The 23,958-nt window shown below is 32.6% G+C and overlaps 1 pseudogene; it reads right to left on the reverse strand.

The window, feature by feature from the left end:
- Nucleotides 1-318: 318 nt before the first annotated feature.
- Nucleotides 319-437, reverse strand: LOC140440399 (5S ribosomal RNA; annotated as a pseudogene).
- Nucleotides 438-23,958: the final 23,521 nt, after the last annotated feature.

Consider the following 23,958-nt stretch of genomic DNA (forward strand, 5'->3'; position numbering starts at 1 on the left):
TAACTCTGTTACACTAATATGGGTATTAAACAATAGTGGTTCGTAACATAGAGGTGAAAATTAAGGGGTATATATATATATATATATATATATATATATATATATATATATATATATATATATATATGTTTTAATGCCACATCATAAAAACACAAAAATAAAAAATTGTTTAAAAATAAAAATAATCGTTTGGTGTGAACCACCCTTAGGACTTAGGGATATGAAAAATAGATAACAATCTATTCTCAGACCTACAGAATACACATGTAAAATTTCATAAAAATTTGTTCAGTCGTTTCGGAGAAGCGACGTTTTATATGGGAACAACATGTGGCGTTTCCAAGCGGTCACTCGTCCAAATACTAACCGCAACCGACACTGGTTGATTTCAGTGATCGAACGAGAATCGGTATATTCAGTGTGGTATGGCTGTTGCCCAATCTATCAGTAATGACATCTATTTTTGTTAATCGTAGCTTCCTTTGTTACCATTTGAAGCCGATATTAAAAGATTGTTGGTTTGGCCTACCCTCAAGCACCTAAAACTTTATGGAACAAATTAGTATACAGGCATTCATAGACGGACTACAGGATGTTGAAATGCAACAAGCTCTACGATAACAGCATCGCCAACCGCTAAATGGAGCACAAATCTCAGCCAGGAGTATAGGCGGCAAAAAGCATTTCCAGATCTCGCCCTAAATTAAAAGAAATAATATTTCGAGAAAATGAAGAAGTCACAACTGCAGATAACCTACAATCCATTTTATTCCAAATGTTAGGCATACTGAAAAATCCTCAACAAAAAACTCGAAATGAAAACAGAAGATGTTTTAATTGCGGAAGAATGGGACATTTGCAAAACAATTGCAGAAGCCCATCCCAAGGAAGAAAAGAAAAACCAAATAATTAGGTCAGAAGTTCGCCCAGATCGACATTTAGTAACCCGTCACATAGTCATACTAGAAATACTAGTAGATATATGTCTCCAAGAAATCGACTTTCCACAAGTGACCACAGAAGTGAAACAGATACTCTGGGATAACAGGTATCAATTTTGCAGAATCAGTGTCACGTTACAGAAAAACAGAATTTAAGGGAAGAAGTAAGTTTCCGGAGGACCACAGTTAAACAGGAAGAAGATAATGATCAGGCTTCCCCCGAAAACCTTAAAAAGAGTCAAAAGAAAGAAAATAACTTAAAATGCATACAAGAATGGCTTAAAAATGGAGTGAGACCTATTTGGCAGGAAATAACCAAATACAGTGGAATTATAAAGGCGTATTGGACTAAATGGGAATCTCTGTATGTTTCCAATGGTCTATTATATCAGAAATGGGAGAGTCCCGATGGAGTACGTACAATTCAGCAAGTGGCACTGCCAAAATCACACATTAAAAGTGTCTTACAAGAACTTCATAGCATAGCAGCCTTTCGGCAGGACTTTTCGGAGTTAAAAGAACACTTGCCAGAGTTGGAGACAGATTTTACTGGATCAATTGCCGCCGAGATGTAGAAGATTGGTGTAAAAAATGCAATTTATTTACTGGTAGAAAAGGTCCAAGAACAGGAAGTCGTGGGGAAATGGCACAATATCTTCCCGGAGAGCCTTTTGAACGACTTGCAGTGGATATTCTCGGTCCACTTCTGATGACAGAGAGAGGGATCAAGACTTAATGGTCGCAATGGACTATTTTTCAAAATGACCAGAAATGGCACCCCTTCCTAATCAAGAAGCGACTACAGTAGCAGAAGCATTTATAACACACGTCGTATCAAGACATTAAGTTCCTTTAGAGTTATATTCTAATCAAGGACAAAATTTTGAATTAGAGTTATGGCAAGAATTAATGAAAATCTTGGGTATTAAGAAAACTCGCACTACGCCTCACCATCCCCAATCAGACGGTATGTTACCTACTCCTGCAGATAACATACACCCCCACATCATCGCCCCACCACCAAAGTGCTTTACCGCAGCTTTCATATTTTTTAATTTTAGTTCTTCATTCGGCTTTCTCCACACCGATATTTTTCCATCGGAACCAAACAAGTTTATTTTGGTTTTATCAACAAATATTACCGAATTCCAAAAGTTCAAATCTTTATTAATATGCTCCCTAGCGAACACCAATCTAATAGGCCTATTTCTTTGGTTAATAAAAGGTTTATTTATTTCTAGCAGTTCAGCCATGTAGGTTATTCTTTTATAATATCGGTCTAATTGTTTTGGGGTTACATTGTTTTCCAAACTGTCTTTTCACCTCATCTCGCAATTTTGGTGCACTTTTTGTACGATTATTTGTTATTTCTCTGACAATCCATCTTTCCTCACGTTCGGTAAAAATCTTATTTTGAGCTAGCATTGGTTTATTTTCAACTCTATTTTCATTTTGGTAACGTTCAATAATGTGCTGAACTGTTGATGAACATTTATTTACCATTTTGGATATGTCGCTTTGGCTTATTTCTATGGATATAGAAATGGATAGAGTAAGGGAAACTTACTCCATAATAAACGATCTTCGAAATAAAACTAACACAGCTCAAACATTTTCTTTTCCAAACCCTGAAAATCTAAATGAATACTTCGTTAATGTGAGTAAAAATATAACATCAGCTATTTTGCCACAACAAGATCATATTTCCTTATCTTCCCAATTCAAAAAAGGTCTCGAATTCATTCTTTATAAGACCAGTTGATAAATAATCTGAATTGATCCAAACAATCAGTAGTATCAAAAGCAAATCTTCCTGTAGTACTGATGGACTATCCATAAAAATTTTCTTAAATCTCCCAAATAATGTATTGGAAATCCTGGTCTCACTAATTACCGATTCCTTTGAAAAAGGTATATTTCCAGAGTGCCTACAGACAGCCATTATTATTCCTCTTCATAAGGGTGGTAACAAATATAATGTCTGCAACTATAGACTTATTGCCTTTCTACCAGTCCTATCCAAAATTATTGAGAGACTTATAAGACTTATGTCATTTCTCGTTGAAAACAACATTTTATCACAAAGTCAATTTGGCTTTTTATCTAATAAACGTACCAGCGATGCTATGTTTTCTCTACTCCATGAGGTCTATTAAGCAATAAACAATAATCTTTATACTGCCACTGTTTTTTGTGACTATGTCAAAGCTTTTGATTGTTTAAATCACGACATTTTGATAAAAAAACTAAATTTCTACGGAATTCGAGGTACTTCTTTGAATTGGTTCCAATCTTACTTGAGGAATAGGAAACAACTAGTTAGAGCAAATGATACTGACTCTAGTCACAAAAGCATTGTATATGGAGTACCACAAGGTTTAGTACTACTTTCAGTTCAGGGCTCAGCACTACTTAGGTTCAGTTCTACTTTTCCTTATCTTTATAAATGACATCACTAACTTAAAAATTATTGGAAAAATTGTTCTTTTTGCCGATGGTAATTATTATTACCTCTAATGTTGCATGGAACTCTAATGGAACTCTAATGTTGCAACTCTTCATGCAATTATAACTTCTAATCTACTTAAATAAAAACCTGGTCCGACTCTAATTTATTCTCTTTTAACGTGGATAAGACAGTAGCATTATCCTATAATGGAGCTCTTCAACCCTTGCTTCTTAATAACAGCCAGATCAGTATCGTTGATTCTGTAAAATTTCTTGGTATTTTTACAGACAGCAAACTTAAATGATCCCATCATATCGATTTGTTAAGTAAGATCTAGCCTCAGCCTGCTATGCAATGAAATAATTACTATTTAAATGGGAATAAGCCACAATTAAAGGTTAAAGTAAGTTTATTGACGTTTCAATTTCCATTTCGGAAATCGTTCTCAAAATAAAAACATTAATAAATTAAACAAATTTTGTTTTTTTTTTTTGTTACTTGGTGAAAAATTCTTCTAATAATTTAATTTTGTATGACTCATTTATATTGACAATTCAGACATATATTATCCATTTTAAAGTAGACGACTTTAAAATGATATTGCCAATATTGTTGAGTTGCGTTCCTTAGATGACTTTACTTGTAAGATAGTTCATTCGATTACATGAAATCAACTTTAACTTTAGAATATCCGTCAGAAAAAAAAGATAATTTTGTATTAATTTTATAATATATGATTCTTGTCTGTTGTATGTTAGATGTTATGCCTAATTAAAAAATTACATTTTCTTCACTTAACATGGGGGAAGAAACACACAAACCTATTGACTTAGAATAGTCACATGAAAATCATGTCGTCGGTATTATTAATGAGTATGGAATTTTATGGAGATATGGAAGTTTATGGAATTGAAGTGAATATAAACTAAACTACATTCCAAAAAATTTTGAACAAGTTAATTAATGATTAAAATTGCAAACAGGCTAGTCACGCCTGAAGCCTTGTAAACAAATCTGAACTTGAGTACTTAAATTAACATTGAAAATGTGTGTACATGTGTGTGATTCATTGGACTATAAACCTCTGTTTTTATCAGGGCCACGGCCGATCCAAAAACTATGACCATATATGGAAATGCATTTTAAACCATACCAGTACCATTACTCCGCACTTTAACTGTTTCTACTTGTGGTGGTGTCAGTTCACTTTGCTAAATGTGGCATTTGGTAATAGCGATATAAGGCATTGTTATTGACCAACTCTCCAGTGATTCGGATGCACTTGTAGAAACAGTGGCGTGGAAGGTCAAAATTCCCTAATTGATGAATTAAATATTATTTCATAAATATTTTTTTGTTTGGGTCAAACTATATTTTAAAGTTCTTTGGGATATACAAATATTAAAACAGAAAAAAATATGTAGAAATTAACTTTTATATATAAGAAATAAATATAAACGAAAACTATAAACTACTGACATAAACTCTAAATAACTAGCGAAATCTAAAACTTTATCCTATCAGAAGATAACTTAAAGGGTAACAAAGTATATGTGAAAATTAAAATTTAAATAATACGATCAAATGATATATGGCTGACGCAATCATAAGATATAAATAACTTACACTTTTCTCTATAAAGTGCTGTTGACATCTATCTTGTTCTAGCTGATTTCTTAAGGTGGTCACCCCATCTCATTTGAGATTTTCTATGTATGTATGTATGTATCTATAAAACCTGAATATTTAATTCAAATGATGCTATATTAATTACTTTGTGCTATTAATTTTTCATCGTTAGTCAATGATCAGCATGTTAAATCTTTTTCTCAAACCAGCTTGTTTTCTTGACTGATATTCATAAATAAGTTGAGGTAAATCTGGTGGAAAAAAGAAGAAAAAAAAGAAACCCAAAAAAATCCTATCAAGAATCGAACAAGCGAGGAAAACACAATTTTTCACGATCAGTCCTTAGTGTAGAGCTCAGAATTTTCTCTGCTCTGTTGTATGGCTGTTAAAGTTGGACAATGGACTCTGAAACAGAAAAATGAACTCATTATCTCGTTGGTCTTTGCTTTTGGTTGGATTTTTCTCTTGGTTTATGTTTTGTTGTCCTGTTTAGGTTGAGCACCTCTTCAGGGCGTGGTTTGTTTTTTGTTGGGTTGGCTTTTGCCGCTGCATTGGTTCTACTGGTGGTTCGCTTCGTTGGATGTGTCCTGCGGAGGAAGATCCTTTTCAGAATTTTATTAGTGAAAAATATATGGTTATAAATTGACTGAATTTAATTAATAAGTATATAAATTGTGAATCGCGTGAGGACAGCTGTGGCTGTATCCTCTGCAATAAACAAGTATCATTGTGCAATGGGATCGGGAAACCACAGAAAATCGATCCCTCCCTGTCTAGAAAGCTCGAAGTGAGCATTTACTGATTATTACGGCGATAAAAGAGTGTAGTTGCCTCCAGGATGTCAATGTATTCATCAGGAAGTTCGTTGCTGGCAAGAACCAGTAATTTAGGGGGTGGAAAAGGGAGTTTGGGTTTAGGTCGCCTTTTAAATACATTGCCGATGGATGAGCAGGTAGTTTTCAAGATGTTTTGGGCTCTAAAGTTTTGGCCACGGATGGTTTTGATTGTGTAACTCCTGCTCAGAGAGGAGAGCCTCTCATTAATGGGCTGGATGTTCGACAGTTGATGAATGAGGGAGGAGGGGTAGTCACGCCGTTTGTTGTTTACTCTACGCAGGATTCCCCTTTCCAATCCCAGTAGTTTTTATGTGCGGTACCGGTTGAACAAGATATAAAGATTAAATCTATATTCAATCACCGGCCCGACACATGTTCTGTATGAATGTATGAGTGAACGTGGGTGTGTCCGTCCGAACTTACGATAGAGGGCATTGAGTAGAGCGACTCTGCTCCTAACCCTGTTACAGGCTACTACCAGATCGGCCATCCAGTTTAGTGTTTCAGTGAATACCACACCGAGGTACTCAAACCAGCGTCACAAGATGGGGTCATCACAGGTAGCTTCATAGAATAGAGGTTCTTGATATCAATTCACTACTCATCGATCAATTCGTTTCTAGTTATTATATATTTACTTTAAAAAGGAGGTTTACATTAAAAACTGCATGAAAAATAATTACCGTAGAATGGGGATACATTGATCATTTTTAAATTTTAATGTTAAACAAAACTTTTATCTAAGAGTTAAAATCGACTAAAAAAATCAGTAATAATCGGGTTTCATTTATCAAGACACACAATAAATATTAACACTAAATGTTTGATATTTTTCAAGAAAAAAAATTAAAGGACCTGATCAAAGATATACTGTAGATGGGGATATTTTGATCACACATGTAATTTTAATTTAATATGAAAGTATCCCCAATGTTATTCACTTTGAAAACATATTTTGATAAATCTTATTTTATTATGACTTTTTAGGGTAAAAAAAAATTATGAAACTTACAGAAAATAATGTATTTGATGATAATGAAATGAAACTGCACTTCAACAACTTAAGAACTACGAATTTTACAGAAAAATAAGGTATGTTAAAGTGTTTCAAATTAAACTAAACTTCAACTACTTTAATGTCTTTTTTAAAAATGCATTTGGTGCTTCCATCTAAACACTCTATAGATGCGGGATTTGGTAAAAATTCAACTATGCCCTCCTTACTAATTTGGGATATGTCGGCATCAATCATCTTAAATTCTGTCTTGCTGGGTTTTATGGATTTATAGCCTATGACTATTACTTCCGGCTCGACCTCCAAATTTTTACAGACATAGATATAAGTTTTTTTTCCTCTCTGAGATAAGAATTTTGCTAAAATATATCTACCTGCTTGAACCTTATCTACTTCAGACTGCACTTCGTAGTTTTCTTCATTTTCTAACAAGTCTGATTCATTTTCGGACTCGGATTCATCTGACATCTGTGATATGTGGCTTTCTTTATCTGAACTATCTTCTGATTGCTGCTCAATTATTGCTGTTGACACACTAGCTCCGGGAGCTACATCTAGTTTCTTTTTTCTTGTTTTTGGTCTCTCTGGTCCTCCAAATCTTTGCTCCTTTAGAAGTGCAGTTAATGCATTTTCAACAGCGTCCGTGGGATCTTGTGGAGCGTCATCTGTTGGCAATTTCTTATAAACTTCACCCGGGCAAAACGGATAAATACCAGTAAAACGAAAGGAGCTAATTAAGTTTCGCTTTACTGCTGACGCAATTTTATCCGTTTGTTGGGATGGACCACCTTTCGAAACTCGAGGAGTGACTTCGTCAAGAGTTTTTAATGTTTTCCTTAAAAGAGATGAAAACATATCTTTTGGAACTGTACTTAATCGCAAATTTTGTAATTTCCAATCCGTTAACGTCGTCCTCCAAGCCTGTTTCATTGGCCTGAAAAAGCCCACGTCCAGTGGTTGGCACAAATGGGTAGAATTTGGAACTAAGCATATGAAGTCAATTTCATGTTCAGCACACATCTTAAGAACTTCAACATCCATGTGTGACGACAAATTATCTCCTATCAAAGCTTTTCTTCCTTCTAAACGTCGTGCATGGGGTAAAAAGCAAGTTGTGAACCAGTCTCTAAAAGTTACGCCACCTATCCATCCACTTTGAGTACGATTATACCTCGTCCCTTGGTTGCAGCATGGTTTATCGCAGCAAGGTAAACCACGCGGTCCATTTTCCTTCCACGTATCATACAGGTGAATGCTTTTATAAATGACGTAGGGAGGGAGAAGAGTTCCGTCTGCAGCAGCACATACCATAATAGTGGTACAACTTTTGGAGTGATTCATCACTTTTTCGGGGTACTTAATGCCTCTTTTGTATATGCAACGTTTTCTCCCTGGATCGTCTGACAAATTAGATTCGTCATAGTTGAAAATGTTGGAACTGGGCAAATCTTTAATTACTGGCTCCAAGTTATAAAACTCTTCTAGTGTAACTCTTGAAACAGCAGCTCTAGCACGTTTAATATTTGTTGCTAGTCGTTGCCCAAACGAATCCTTATGCCTATTAAGTAGGCTGTATGCCCAGTCAATACCAGGCAGATTATTTTGAAATATAGCCACGTTTTTTCCTTGTTGATCCAAATACCATTTTGCCATCATTCGTAGGTCCTGAATAGATCAAGGAAAGCCCCAGTCAGCACATTTAGCGGCTGCTTTTAAAATTGCTACCTCCTCTCCTTTGGTGAAAATAGTAGGACGTCCGGGGGTGCCAATATGTTTTCCTTTATATCTGTTATACAGGGTACCAAAGGGAATTTTATATTGTCTTGATGCTTCTCTAATAGATAGTGTACCTTCAACTACCCGTTCGATGGCTCTTTCTAAATTTGCTGGAGGGTAATCAGCGTAACTTCTGCTGCCCAGTAATCTTTTATGCTTACGGGGCATTTTCCTGCAAGAAAGAATACGTTTAAATAATATTTATTTGATTAATATTTTCATCTGTTCGAAAAAACGATTATACGGATCGTCTGGGGTAACATTGATCACACGATCAATGTTGCCCATTGTATTGATCAATGTTTCCCCCAGTAATTTCACGCCGTACTCTTAATCACTCCCATAACCTGCTTACGTTATTTTCAGTGAGATACATGATCAAAGTACTTCTAATCACTACATGAAAGAATACGTTGTATAAACAATATTCGCTCCGTGCGTGACCATGGTAGGGGTACCTTGAAACGATGCCAGCGTGCGTAGCGGCGAAATATGACACAATTGGAGTCTTTATACGCATAAATTTTATCAAAAATGTGTGCAAATACATATTGCGTATTTAATTGTGCTAATAATAGCAAAAATAGCAAGTGTAGTTTTTTTGGGTTTCCAAAGATTACATATAAATTAGAGAAAAGAAAAAGATGGACCCGTGCGATTAATATGAAAAAGTAAATATCACATAACATCATTTTTATGCAATTAAAATAGGAAATATTTAAATAATTTACCTTAAATTTTATAAGGCTTCAAGCTAACTGCAGAGTGCCTGATGACTTTAGCTTTTATATCATAACTTTTACTATTACTGTTTTTAATTATATGCTCTTTCACGTGAAAAACTTGATTTGCCAGTACTAGATTTTTAACTTTTCTTTTCCGTTTGGGCTTAAAAAGATATATTATGATGAATTTTGAGAAACTCAGTTTTTAATACTACATTTATTTTGAACATAAACTGAAAAAATATAGTTAAAAAGTTAATTATTAATAATTGTCAATTTCGCCTGTATTTAACAATGTCAAACATATGTCATTAATGTCATATGTTTAACCTGAAAATTGGTAGACTCCAAAACTGTCAGATGAAGGCGGTAGGTGTCGCGTCAGTTACGCACAGAGCGAATACTTACCGTGATATGTACGAAGTTTTTCACGTAACAAAATTGTCATAGTCATAAATACTAAATCACAGTAACATTGCTGCCGACTAGGCAAAATTCGGTTATCGGCAGTGGCTAAGCGCACACGCCTGAGGCATATAATTAATTTTTAAAGTTTTGATCAAAATACCCCCCGAGTTCAAAGTATCCCCAATCTACGGTAACAAAATATACACATTAAATGAGAAGTGAAAAATTAAAAAAATATCTGTCAATAATAGATTCGATTCGTAACGATTGTCAAAATTTATTAAAAGTCATAAATTCATCCGATTAATAACAATTGAATCATCTGTTTAAATTTTTATAATAATTCTCGTTCTAAAATAATTTCATATAAATACAATTATTTAGTTTATATAATAATTAAATTTACTATCAAATGATATTTATTTATATTTTATTATTAACATTTGGTCTGAATTTGACCAGTTTGTCATAAGTAAACAACGTATGCTTCGTTAATACGTTAACAGCTGGCGTTAGGACCAAACATAATCATTAAATAAATAAATAAATAAACAAAATTTATTTAATTTTAAATAGGTATATTATTTAAACTTTAAAAACACAGAAAACAGAATGAAGATTCGCGCTAGTCTACAGTACCGCCTAATGTACCACTTTTTTTTTTAAATTCTATTTATTACTAATTTTTCGGTTAATTTTAAGCATTTCTTATTTTTATTATTTTGCACTTCTAATCATTCTCATTGTTCTTATCCCTGTGCAGAGTCGGCGTTCCTAATTAAATAAATTTCTGCATACATATGCGGACATTTTGTATAATTTTCTTCAACATATTATATATTTTTCTAGATGAGATAAGACCTATGGAAAAGAGAATTGGCTTTCTCTCCTATTCCTTGCAGGAACTTGCAACTTAGTAATTCTTCATATCGGGTAATTTTATGTTTAACGACATTAAACCTTCTATTACCATCTTCAGCTATGGTTCTTTCTCATTTATGGTGTCATATCCAACCTTGCCCTTCTTCTTCTTCTTCTTCTTCTAATGGCGCTACAACCCTTTGTGAGTCTTGGCCTGCTTAACAATGTTCTTCCATTCTGCCCTGTCGGATACTTTCCTTCGCCACTGCCTGATGTTCATGGTATCCAACCTTCCCGTATTATATTTATTTTTCATCTTATCCTTTTTGCCACGCCTCTCATTCATCCAAGCATTTTAATATCCGCCACATACCTGGGTTCTTTCGTGTTTTTTTAACAGCTCAACATTCAGTGCCGTACATTATAGCTGATCTTATGATAATTATAGAATTTGCCTTTTAGTATTCGTGGAATATTCCTGTGACTCAAAATATCACTTGCCTTGATCCAATTCTTCCTTTCTGCTACTGCATGCATTTATATATAATTCTCATTACTGTGTTATAACAAGCTCTATTACTTTTCAGATTTATTTTATAATCAAAAATTATTATCTTATTTGCAGCAGTTACTCAAACTTTAAATAAACATTTTGTATACTAAGTATTGTCTTACTAAGCTTTAAACTTCTTCTTCAAGCCCTTTTCTTCATTGCTCCAGTTTTTGGTCTAATTCCCTTTTATTATTTTCTACAAATAACACCTTAACAGCATATACTAAACAACAAAGACTGTCACTTTGAAATTTCCTGTTATCTGATCCAACACTAATGAGAATTAACATTTACTAATCTTAAAACCCTAATTTAATACTGCTTTTATATGAAATTTATCAGTATCTTCACAAATTTCCCGTTAACTCCTTTTTTATTGAGCGGCTTTCCCAGAACCTCTCGAGGTCCTCTACCATACGCTTTCTCATGAAAAATGAGTACCATACGAGCTTTTGTTCTTTTACTCCTATATTTTTTCATCAGCTGTCTTCTATAAGAAAATTGCATTTGTTGTTCATCTGCCTTGCATAAATCCAAACTCATATTCGGATAGTTCGGTCTCTTTGTATACTTCTATGTGTCATCTCTGTTTAGGTTGGCGACCATTACAGCAAATTCGTTTCTACCCTGGGTTATGTGTGTTAGGTTATTTCCGTTGGTTTTCGTCCAATCAATATTTCTCAGCCACGATTTCTTCTTTCGACCTATACCTCTTCTTCCAACTATCTTTCCCTCAATCGGTAAATCGTTTTTCTGGCCTTAATAGTTCAGACTAGTTGTCACTGGATATTCATTTTCCATAAGACTTTTGCGTTAGAGCCACATTTAAAATACTTGCAGCTTTTTTAAATCTTCCTGATTCATCTACCACGTTTCACATCCATATAGCAAGCAGTAAGGACCAAACGTAGCACTTTAGTGTCCGAAACTTCGGGCCAACTTTGGGTGGCATAGAATTTTTTTATATTATCAAAACAAGTCCTGGTGATTTCAATGCGTTCTCTAATTTCTTTTGAGTAGTCCAGCTAAATGTTTATTTATCTTCTTAGATATAGGTAGCTGTGAACGTTTTGAATGTTAGTATTGTCGATAACTATTTTCGCACTTTTTTGCATGCAGGTTTCACATTCAAAAACTAGGGTTTTGAGGAGTCTATCTCTAGTCCCATCCTGGCACTCGATTCCGAGAGAATATTCATTAGTTGCTGTAGATGTTTTTCCGATTCAGTTTCGATCAGGATATTGATCACAATTCTGTTGATTTTCGCACCCTCAGGCCTTTCTTTCAAAGATTCCTTAATAATATGTTCCGCATAGACGTTAAATAGAAGCGGAGTTAGGTTAAATTTCCTCGTTTTAGGCTGACATAATTGCTGTGCCATTTGCAGTACGAACACACTTATTATGATTCCAGTATACCTATATTGCATATAATAAATTTATCCCATCCATCGAGCCCGATCTCTTGTAGGATTTGAATCATTTTGTCGTGCTTTATACGGTCGAATGACTTCCGTTAATCATTCAAATATGTTTCCGCCAACAGCGTAAACCTCAAAATTGCTTCCTAGTGCCTGTTCTCTTTCGAAAACCATATTGGGATCGGCTTAAAAATGCGTCGCATTTATTATCAAGTATGTTGTGAATGATCCGCATAAATATTTTTGCAGCGTGACTCATTAGGCTTATCATTCTATAGTCCTTACATTTTCTTGCCTTATTTCGTTTGGCTATGTATGTTTTATGTAGAAGTTAGCCAGCCCTGTAAGAGCATTCCTTTTTCATATATGTCATTGAAGAAGTACGTTAATTTCTTAGCGGATGCTTCGCTGCACTTTGTCTCTTTTATAGCTCATACAATTCCTGGTGTCAATACGAGACTTGGATGTCATCTATTCTATTATCTGCAAATAATTCTAGGAGTCCAAATTTGATTTGGTTTTTAGGGTCTATTATCATTTCTTTATTTTTGTCTTCCATTAGATTTATTCCATTCTAGTATTATTATTCGTCTTCCACTATAGATACTTTTTGGGGCTTCTAGAGACCTGCAACTTTTTAAATTTTTTTATGTAGTTCTCAGTTTTCTACCCGTAAGTGTTTCTTTATTTCTTTGTTGAGGCTTAGATATATGACTGGCGCTTGTTGTTTTTTTTTTCTTAGCCTCTTTCTTCCATTAATTTCAAGATATTCTGTAATTCAGGGCTCTCTTTTTATGGAATTTTGCCTCACTATTTTTGCTTCTTCTGCTTCTATAAACGTTTCTTTGAGACTTGTCGATCTCTTTTTATTTCTCTTGTGGCTTCATCTTCTCTTCTCTAATAATATTATCCATAATTTGTATTCCCAGAAAAACAATAAAGCCCCGGAAGCTAACGAAATACCAGCAGAATTGTATACGGTAGGTGGCGGCCACCTAGCAAGTCCCATGTACGCGCTAATCAAAGACATATGGCAAGAAGAGAAAATAGCCGACGACTGGAAGAAAAGTATAATATGCCCGATCTATAAAAAAGGAGACAAACTCCAGTGCAAAAACTACCGTGCAATTTCTCTACTATGTATAGCATATAGAGTCCTCACGTATATTATAAACCAGCGGCTCCAACCACTAGCAGAAAATATTATTGGAAAGTATCAGACGGGCTTCCGACAAGGAAGATCGACACTGGATCAAATATTTACAGTCAAACAGATCTTGAGTAAATCATGGGAACATGGCATTGATGTTCACAACGTGTTTGAAGACTTCAATTAGGCATACGACTCAGTCAAAAGGAACAAACTTTACAATATATTGACTTAATTGGCAATACCACACAAGCTAATTAGACTTATTAAAGCCACAATAGATGAAACTCAGGCATGTGTACGAATACAAAACCACCGTACAGACTTTTTCAAAATTTCGCAGCGACTAAAGTAGGGAGATGGCTGGCCCCTACTTTGTTTAACGTGGCACTGGAGTATGCAGTTCGACAAATGCATACTGGACGAGGAAACCTAGTGACTAACAGAACGGTTCAACTGGCCCCTTATGAAGATAATATTAATATTATTAGTAGAACATTAACAGGAAACATACACATAGTTAAAAACGCAAACAAAAAGGCTAGGTCTGGAAATTAACGCAGAAAAAACAAAAATAATGATACAGACCAGAAGAAATATAGTCCCACAAAACATTGTACATGAAGATGACAATGAAACGGTTGGAAAGTTTACATACCTGGGAGTAGAAATATACGCCGACGGATCAGAAAATGGAGAAATACGGAAGAGAATAACGCAGCAAACAAAGCTTATTTTGCCCTCTCCCATATATTTCGGTCTAACAATGTCCACCGAAATACAAAGATCAGAATCTATAAAACCCTAATTCGACCAATAGCACGGCTATGGCAGTGAAGCATGGGTCTGAAAGAAACATCCAAAAGCAAACTCGGCACATTCGAAAGGAAAGTACTGAGGAGAATACTAGGACCTGTGAGGGAAAACGGAATCTTCATAAGTCGATACAACAACGAGCTTTATCAACTTTATAAGGAAGCACCACTATCAGACTTCATTAGAATACAAAGATTGCAATTGGCCGGACATGTGATAAGAATAAGAGAGGATAGGCTACCAAAAAAAAAACTGAATGCTAGAATGCAGAGAAAGAGACCTGTTGGAAAGCCAAGAAAGTGCTGGGAAGACACAGTAAACAGCGAAGCACAAGGCCTTTTAGGAGTACGTGTATGGAGAAGATCAGCCACAGACAAGCAAGGGTGGAGGCAAAAAATAAAGGAGGCCAAGGCTCAATTTGGGCTGTAGTGCCGTAGAAGAGGAAGAATAATTTGTATTAGGATTTTCTTCCAAGTTCCTACTCATTCATTCGCTACAGTAAAAATACAATTTAAAAAAAAATGTAATCAATTTATACAAGCTTTTTAATTAATTTTCCGATACATTATTTTGTTATTTGAGTAACAAACCATTTTATTATTTAAAACTAATACTTTACACAATAATTGCAAATCATTACATCAAGTACAAAAATAGTACTTACAACATCAACTAATTTAGATTGTTATAAACAATTAATTTAATTCAACTTAATCTATTTAGAGTGGTTGTTAAAAATTTCGATAATTTCAACGTAGTTTAGCAAAATAACGTGAATACGTAGAATATTTATGTACAAAAAAATGTATTATAAAGTTTTACAAAATTATTTTAAATGCGTGAAGGATTTCGTAAACCGGCACCACCATAAATTTATAAAAAACAAAAATAATTTACATACACAATTACCGAAAGTTGCAAAAAAACAACACATTTGTTTGATTTTGTCAGTTTTTATTTACGATTCATCCAAGAAACACAAAACTACAGTTAACATCCTATATAAAGAACTGGCCCACATTATGTTTTTTATATCGCTCAATATATCTAAACAGTCTCTTCACTTGAGGTTTCTTGGTTAATATGGATCAATAATAATTTGTTTGTTATATTATTATTACAGATGGTAAATTAATTAATTCGAATTAATTGGAATTCTATTCAGAAGAAACTTTTTAGACAAGTTAAAAAAATTACTGTTGGTTTTTTTTTAAATTATGTACAAGCGTGTACAAGTTAATTCTCTATTTAATTACATTTAAATGTTGAGGTATGTCGTCATCGGTTCTATACCACTAATCGCTAAATATAAGTGTCCAGAAAATACTACATTACAATCTGGCAAGGGTAATATTTCTAATTTAAATTACAGTTATAAAAGAAAATACTACTACTACTACTTGTCGGTTTATAACGGTTGTTCCATAGATCTTCTTCTATGGCCCTCTCTCTCAGTTCTTTATTTATTCCTTCGCTCCAACTTTTTCTCGGTCTACCTCGTTTTCTCTTTCCTTCGGGTTGCCACTTTAGTATTTCTTTTGGCATTCGTTGGTCGTCCATTCTTTAAATGTGTCCGAACCAGATAGGTTGTTTTGTTGTTAGGTCATCTGTGATTGTTCGTTTGATTCCCATTATTTCTCTAATGCGTTCGTTTTTAATCCTTTCTCTTCTAGATCTTCCTGCGGCTCTTCTCCAAAAATCCATTTCCGTCGCTTTCAGCGTTGACAGTGTTCTTTCTTTCAGTGGCCATACCTCACAGCTGTATAAAGCGATACTTTTTACTATAGTCTTATATATCCTCTTTTTATTTTCTTTGCTGATGGATTGGTCCCATAAAATGGTGTTTAACATTGTGATGGCTTTTCTCCCTGACGTATTTCTCTCTCTTATGGTTGTGTCTAATGTTCCATCTTGTGAAATAGTGATACCTAGGTATTTGTAGTCACAGCAGTGCTTTATCGTAGTGTTATCGTCTAATATGAGATCTTTTTGTTCTGCTCCAATGCACAGGTATTCGGTTTTCTTTTTATTTACTTCTAGACCCCATATATCATACTCTTCAATTAATTTTCGTCCATATAGTTTAAATCGTCATAATCTTGAGCCATTATTACTTGATCGTCTGCAAAGTTAAGCGTATATACCATAGTATTGGTGAGCGGTATCCCCATTGTCCTGCATTTTTGTTTCCATCTTTTTAAAGCACTTTCGAGGTATATTTTATATAAAGTGGGAGACAAGCAACATCCTTGCTTTAATCCTTTTGATGTTATAAATCCTGTTGTTATTTGTGTCCCTGCTTTTATCTTTGTTATTGGTTGGTTGTATAGCACTTTGACGGCTTTTATTAATTCTATATTAATATTCGTGCTTTCCATTGATTGCCACAGCTTCTTTAGTGGAACGCTGTCGTAGGCTTTCCGTAGGTCGACGAACAACATATGAATCTCTTGATTCCTTGCCACCTTTTTTTCTATTATCTGGGTTAAGGAGAAAATGTGGTCAATAGTGGATCGACCCTTACGAAATCCTGCTTGTTCTTCTGCTTCATAATCTAAGTATTCTCTCTCGATTCGGTTCTTTAACACCTGTTCATATATTTGACTCATAGATCCGGTTACAGCTATTCCTCGGTAATTTTCACAATTATTTTTATCACCCTTTTTATGTATAGTGCTGAGGTATGATATCTTCCATTCCGTAGGGATTTCGCTTGTGTTTATGCATTCTTGAAAAAGTTGTCGAAGACATTCGTATAATTTGTTTCGTTGGCAGTTTCTTTCCCAAGACTCGTTCTTGAGTAACAACCTGATAAAGGTGAGTGTTTATTTGAATTAATCTGCAATCGAACATTTTATCATCAAATAACGTAATAAGAAGAGGTTTTTCAAAATAATGCCCAGAATATTTTTTAAAAGTATTTAATAAGAGCTTTAAAATGTTCTAAGATAAAAGTGATTCGGATGGAAAACACCCGAATTATTAAGAAAGCAAAACGATTATCTCATTAAAACAAGAAATTAAATTAATGACTTTTCCACAAAAAAAATCTTATTCCACCAACAATTAGTTTTATTTATCAACAACGTGTCCTACAATTTTAACTAGTTTAAAATGACTATATTTGAAAAAAAAAACATTTTTTTCCATTTTTTTTTTCAAAATTGCTCTTAAAATAACAGAGATGTGGAAAATATGCACGAGTACAATAATGTAATATTTGTTTTGCTGAAAAAGTTCCATTTTTTTATTTATTTACATAACGAAAAACATAACGAAAAGATGAAAGAGAACAATCAAATTTTGGAACAAATTTTATAAGTTACTTTTCTGTTTGGAGTACGGAGCTTTTATTATACGTCACAATGAAATTGACTTATTTAAATATAAATAGAAATTTGTAAATAAAATAGACAAAAACGATAATGAGAATGAAATTGATTTAAATAATTATTTCGTGGTTATTCAGATGATCTACAAGGTAGTCTAGTAACCAGGGTGGATTGAGTATGCACTTTTATGTCCACTCAGCCCTTGGCGCTTTTTATGGTTTTTTGGTACGTAGAATCGACTTTTCGAGGGTACCAGGCTGAAGACTCCTTAAATAATTTGTTATTAACAATTTAATTGTTTAAATGATTCTATTTCTTTAACTATTAGACATATTTAATTTTGCCAAAATGAAAATTGTTCCTTTTGAAGAAATGAACAGAATGGCACTTGGTAAACTTTGATCCGATTGTTAAAATCCGAGTTATAAAAAATTTCGTAAAAAACAATAGCAAAATAGGCATTCGATGTGGCTTTTCCGGATGTAACTCAGGTTTCATATGTGCCAATAACTTTCAGAACCCCCTTATTTTAAAGGTAATTGTTTAAGCTTTACAATACACTTTGGAAAATTAATTATCTTTATTAATAAAAAAATTAAAACTATTAAACCTTAAAATTTTCACTAACAAGTTGCGAACTTATTTGTTTATAAGATATTTAAACAAAATTAAACTATAAACTTTAAAAATCTGGCTATTGGAAGTTATAGAATAACTCAAAACGAATAGTTTAATATTTGGTAAATGCTTCTATGTTAATTTTTGACCAAGATATTAAACTTTTAATAAGGCGCTCTGAAGCGTACGGTCAGCTTGCAAGAAATGCGGACGCGCGTGAACCGCGCGTAAATCAATTTTTGATATCTCGGCAAAAAATTAACATAAAAACATTCATTAAAACTTAAAATGTTCGTTTTGAATTATTCTATAAATTTCATTAATCAAATGCCAAGGTATATGGCTCAATTTTGTTTAAAACTCTTATAAACAAATCAATTCTCCACGTTTTAACAAAAATTTACCTAGAACTTTTTTATTTATAATGATAAAGTAATATGCATCTCTGAATTTATGGATTTTACTATTGGTTTTTATTTGCTGCGAACTGAATGTGCGCATCAGAGCGCGTTATTGAAAGTTCCATATCTTGGTGAAAAATTAACCTAGAAGCATTTACCAAAGCTTAAAATGTTCGTTTTGAGTTGTCTTATAATTTCCACCCCAAATCATTCTACCTTTCATCAAAGGTATCACGGACAAGATCAGTAGAACTCTTAACCCTCTTAATATCAAAACAATCTTTACTACTTGATTACTCACTCAAAGTTGTTTGATCTCGTCAGATCCGTAAAAGACCAACTACCAAATAAATACCAAGGTGTTTACGAGATACCTTGTTTCAGTTGCCCATGTACATACATAGGACAGACAAACCGACGAATCCACAACCGTATTTACGAACATTCTATATCTGTAAAACATTCCGATACTACTTCAACTCTAGCCCAATATCATATTCAGACAGGTCACAAAATAGATTACGAAAAAGCAAAAACTATCGCTCCTCCAAAACGCCCTAAACGCTTAAACACATGCGATGACGCTAAAAAACTTCCGGCAACATGGCGACTGCTGCTTCACCAAATCCCTCCCTCCCAAGCGATCACGCTTAGACCGTATCCGCGCATACGGTAGCAGCTACGCAGGGTAAGACCGGTCGTCATCGACACTGATGAGTATGCAGATTGATACTTCAGTACCGTTTAACGGTATATAAATAAATATATATATATATATATATATATATATATATATATATATATATATATATATATATATATATTGTGATGATGTATTGTTTGAATATTTTGTACAGTTACTGTTTGCACAACATCAGCATCAAAATGTCTAGATACATTTAAGACTGTTTCATCCTCTCTAAGTGGTGGTTCTAAATATTTTGTAACCGTTATCAGTTTTAATGCATAATCTACCATATTTGATTTTAAATTGTGATTATACTTTCCAAAATATAGAATTTCTCTAAACTTGGCTTGCTCTAATTCACCCCAATAATAATTTAAAAATTTATTTTCAAATGTTTGAAAATTATCTAAATCATTTTCAATACTAGCAAACCAAGTTGCTGCATTGTCATTTAATGTCATTCTAATATAATCTTTAATATCATTAATATTATTCACTAATCTTAATTTATGTTTTAAACTATTTATGTATACTCTAGGATGCAGATTTTTTATATTACCAGAGAATTTAATCCCAGTCTCATTTGTTAAATTTAAGTAAGGTCTCCCTATGTCTCTCATTTGTGAAATATCATCTATTCTCTGTTCCACATTTCTTATTTGATTTATTTATTTGGATATTTTGTTGCATATCGTCTAATTTTTCTTCTGTCTTTCTCCTGTCTTCGTTAATTTTTACTTCCAAGTTACATTTCTGCAACTCTATTTTCTGTTCTATATCTATCTTATTATCTTGAATAATCCTATTTAATTCTGTCCTCTCATTTTCTATCCTTTTCTTGTAGTCATGCCGTATATTTTTTATTTCATTTGCTACTCTTTTCTCTGCAGCTTCTAGTTTTTTATCTATTTGTTTTTCTATTTGTTTTACAATTTTATTATTATTATCTTCTATTTTCTTTTCTAATTTTCTATAATTCTCTTCCATTTTTTTCGTATTCTCTTCCATTTTCTTCGTATTCTCTTCCATTTTCTGTTCCATTTTTTTCATGTCTTCTTTGACTTCTTTTGAATTCTCTTCCATTGTCTTGTTCATCGGCATCATTAATGACATCAAAGCTGCCATATTGACATTTTCCTCTTTTTCTGGATTCATTTCTGCAGTATCTTGTGGAACTAAAATCTCCTCTTGTAGAGGTTGTATTTCTACTTCCACATCTTCTTCATTCTTTTTGCTTCTTGTACCTTTTTTTCCTTGAGACATTTTGAGACTTTACTTGTTCAAATATAATTAAACTAAAATCTATTTTTTTTTCTAATCAAAATTAATTTAATTATATGAGAGCACTTATCTTCCCAAACTAATTCTTTTAAATAGAGAGCCACTGCGGTGGGCGCCAAATTGTTATGATGTATTATTTGTGAATGATGAGCAATGAGTGTTTTTTAATAATAATAATATATATATATATATATATATATATATATATATATATATATATATATATATATATATATATATATATATTATTGAGATATTTAAAGTCTTGGTGCGCCAAGCAATAATTAGCTAATTAATTTTTTTGATTAATTAAAATTATTTAAATGATATGATTATGACTCTATCACAATTTTTAATTCTTTTATCTCAGGGTTAAATTCGTGCTTCAATATCTATGCTATTACATGTGAAAGGTAAGGTCCAGAGAATACCGGAATAATAAAAAACACATATGATCTAACACTATATATTGAAATAAAAATAATGAAATAATTCACACTCAAAAGTTTTCAATAAACAAATCTCATATAAGGATTCTCAAAATTTTGTTCTCCATACGTGAACAATCAAAATTAATGGTACAAACAATATTAATTGAAATCTCAAAATCCCAAACTATTCTAACTCTCCTAATCAAAATATTTATATCCTTTCTCAATTACGTGTAAAAATTTTGTTGTCAATAAAAGAAAAAAAACTGCAGAAACAAAAATATCTCTCTCTGATGATGAGTGGTCCAAATCCTTGTTCCTTGTAGACTATATTATCTCCTCTCAACCGCTCCCGATGTAAACAGCAATCTTACACAGATTGTTGCAAGTATATCGTCCTTAATGATCTCCTTCAAAAGCACAAATCATTCAAATTATGATAGCCTTTCTCCTCTCGATAAACTGAATCTCTCGTTGGCCCGAGTGAAAAATGACTCTTGGAATATCTTCTCTTTACGATAAACTGAATCTCTCGTTGGCCTGAACAGTGACTCTAGGAATATAAGTAGAGAAATATGACTTACAATATTTTGCTGCTTCAGCTTCTGTCAGATATACTAACTCCACAAAAACTCACTAACATTCAACACTACTGCTTGCTACATTTCAGGAACCGCCAGAGAACAATCCCTGTTCCTCTTACAGAATTGGAAAATCAACTGATTGTCTTTTCTCTCTCCTCAATCTCGCTAAACTTTTTCCTACATACTTATCCCACCTTTTTTCAATCTCCGCCAATCAAAACTCGTCACAATTCCCCCATTTTTTCATTCGATAACAAACAAATTTTTACCTATAATTATAAAATTTCCTAAAACTTATTTACAAATAATATTTTCTATAATTCTTAAAAACTAACAAAAACCTCTTTCTAAAATCTCTTCTATTTGTCTCTAATCACTGCATTAATGTATTTTGGAAAACCCCGTTCAATTGTCTTTTTGTTTTCACTTAAAATTATGCGGGTCACTCAAGTATAACAAAGAAATAATTTATGCAAAGCTTACATTTTGTTTAGTACAGGTAATTCAAGAAATTAATAACTCTCCTTCTTCGAAATGTTTGTTGGATATTATCCTACTTATCTGAATTATTTTAATGTTATTGAATTTTGAAATATTTTTAAACAAACCAATATTTTTCTCGATTTTACATATCATAACAATATATATATATATATATATATATATATATATATATATATATATATATATATATATATATAGGGTTTTTATCGCGGTTCTCAAAGAATTAGTTTGTAAGCACTTTTTGAAATTATCTTTATTGTATCTATTATGAAACACACATATATATCTAACATAACCAATGTAAAATTTAAAATAAACTATCTTTAAATTAAAATTCTTATGAATCTAATTAAATTATATAGACAATGTAAATTTTAAACAAACTATCTTTAAAATTGAAATTCTTATGACACTAACTAAATTATATTAACAAATTTTGTACCTTTCTGTCACTGAATGCCTAAATGAACTGTTTTCCACTATATAGATTTTAATCACCACTCAATGTCTTCGTTCTCAGCTTCGGTTATCCTTGTTTTTGTGAAATTCCTTTTTCCTATTATCAGCTTCCACCAATTTAAAATATTTTTCTTCTTAATAGTATTTATATTTATTCTTCTTTTCAATATACCAATTTCCAATCACCAAATATATTATATAATTTTAATTTTCAATTAATACTTCTTCCATTATCCAATCACCATTTATACATAACATAATTTTTAATTTTCAATAATATTTTCTTTATACTGTTTCTTAATCTTCATTTAACTCACTATATTGAACATCTGTACCTTCTGACTGACTATCTTGAAACTTACTGAACAACTAACTGTAACTAACTTTCTTACTAACTCTAACTAACTTTCTTACTAACTGGACTGGCCATTTTGAATTCAAATAACCGAGTATTTATATCTTTTCAATCTTCCAGAACCATCTGGCAAGAAATCATATTCGATTTGTTCCATTTCCTACATATCTGAATCTTCTGGAATAGTCCATTTTGCAAACAGGCCATATTCTGTGATCTAGAGAATTCTTTACTTTTCTATCGAGAATTTTATCGACATTTAGGCCTTTCAGATCAGAATATAAACTTAAATCAGTAACTATATGTAAACTAAACATTTTAAACTAACACATAACCCTATTTCACATTCGCAATTATTATTTTTCTGTCTGTCACTTAAATGTATAGTTGGTTGCCTATGAACATGGCTCACTTAAATATATTTACAATATTATAATTATTAAAATAAAACTTTTTACACTTATTATATGCTAATTTCTTAAGAATACCCTCATATAAATAATTTTTATAAAATTCTCTAGTATATAACTTATTAAAACAATCAAACACCCCCTACATCCAATATTATCTACTATATAACTTATAAATTATTTTTTCTCCCTTTTACATTTAAACACTATTTTTCCTTCTCCCATGTTCAATATCATTTCAATATATATATATATATATATATATATATATATATATATATATATATATATATATATATATATCTGCTTCTTATGG

This window comes from Diabrotica undecimpunctata, chromosome 4 (assembly GCF_040954645.1).
Source record: "Diabrotica undecimpunctata isolate CICGRU chromosome 4, icDiaUnde3, whole genome shotgun sequence".
NCBI lineage: Eukaryota > Metazoa > Arthropoda > Insecta > Coleoptera > Chrysomelidae > Diabrotica > Diabrotica undecimpunctata.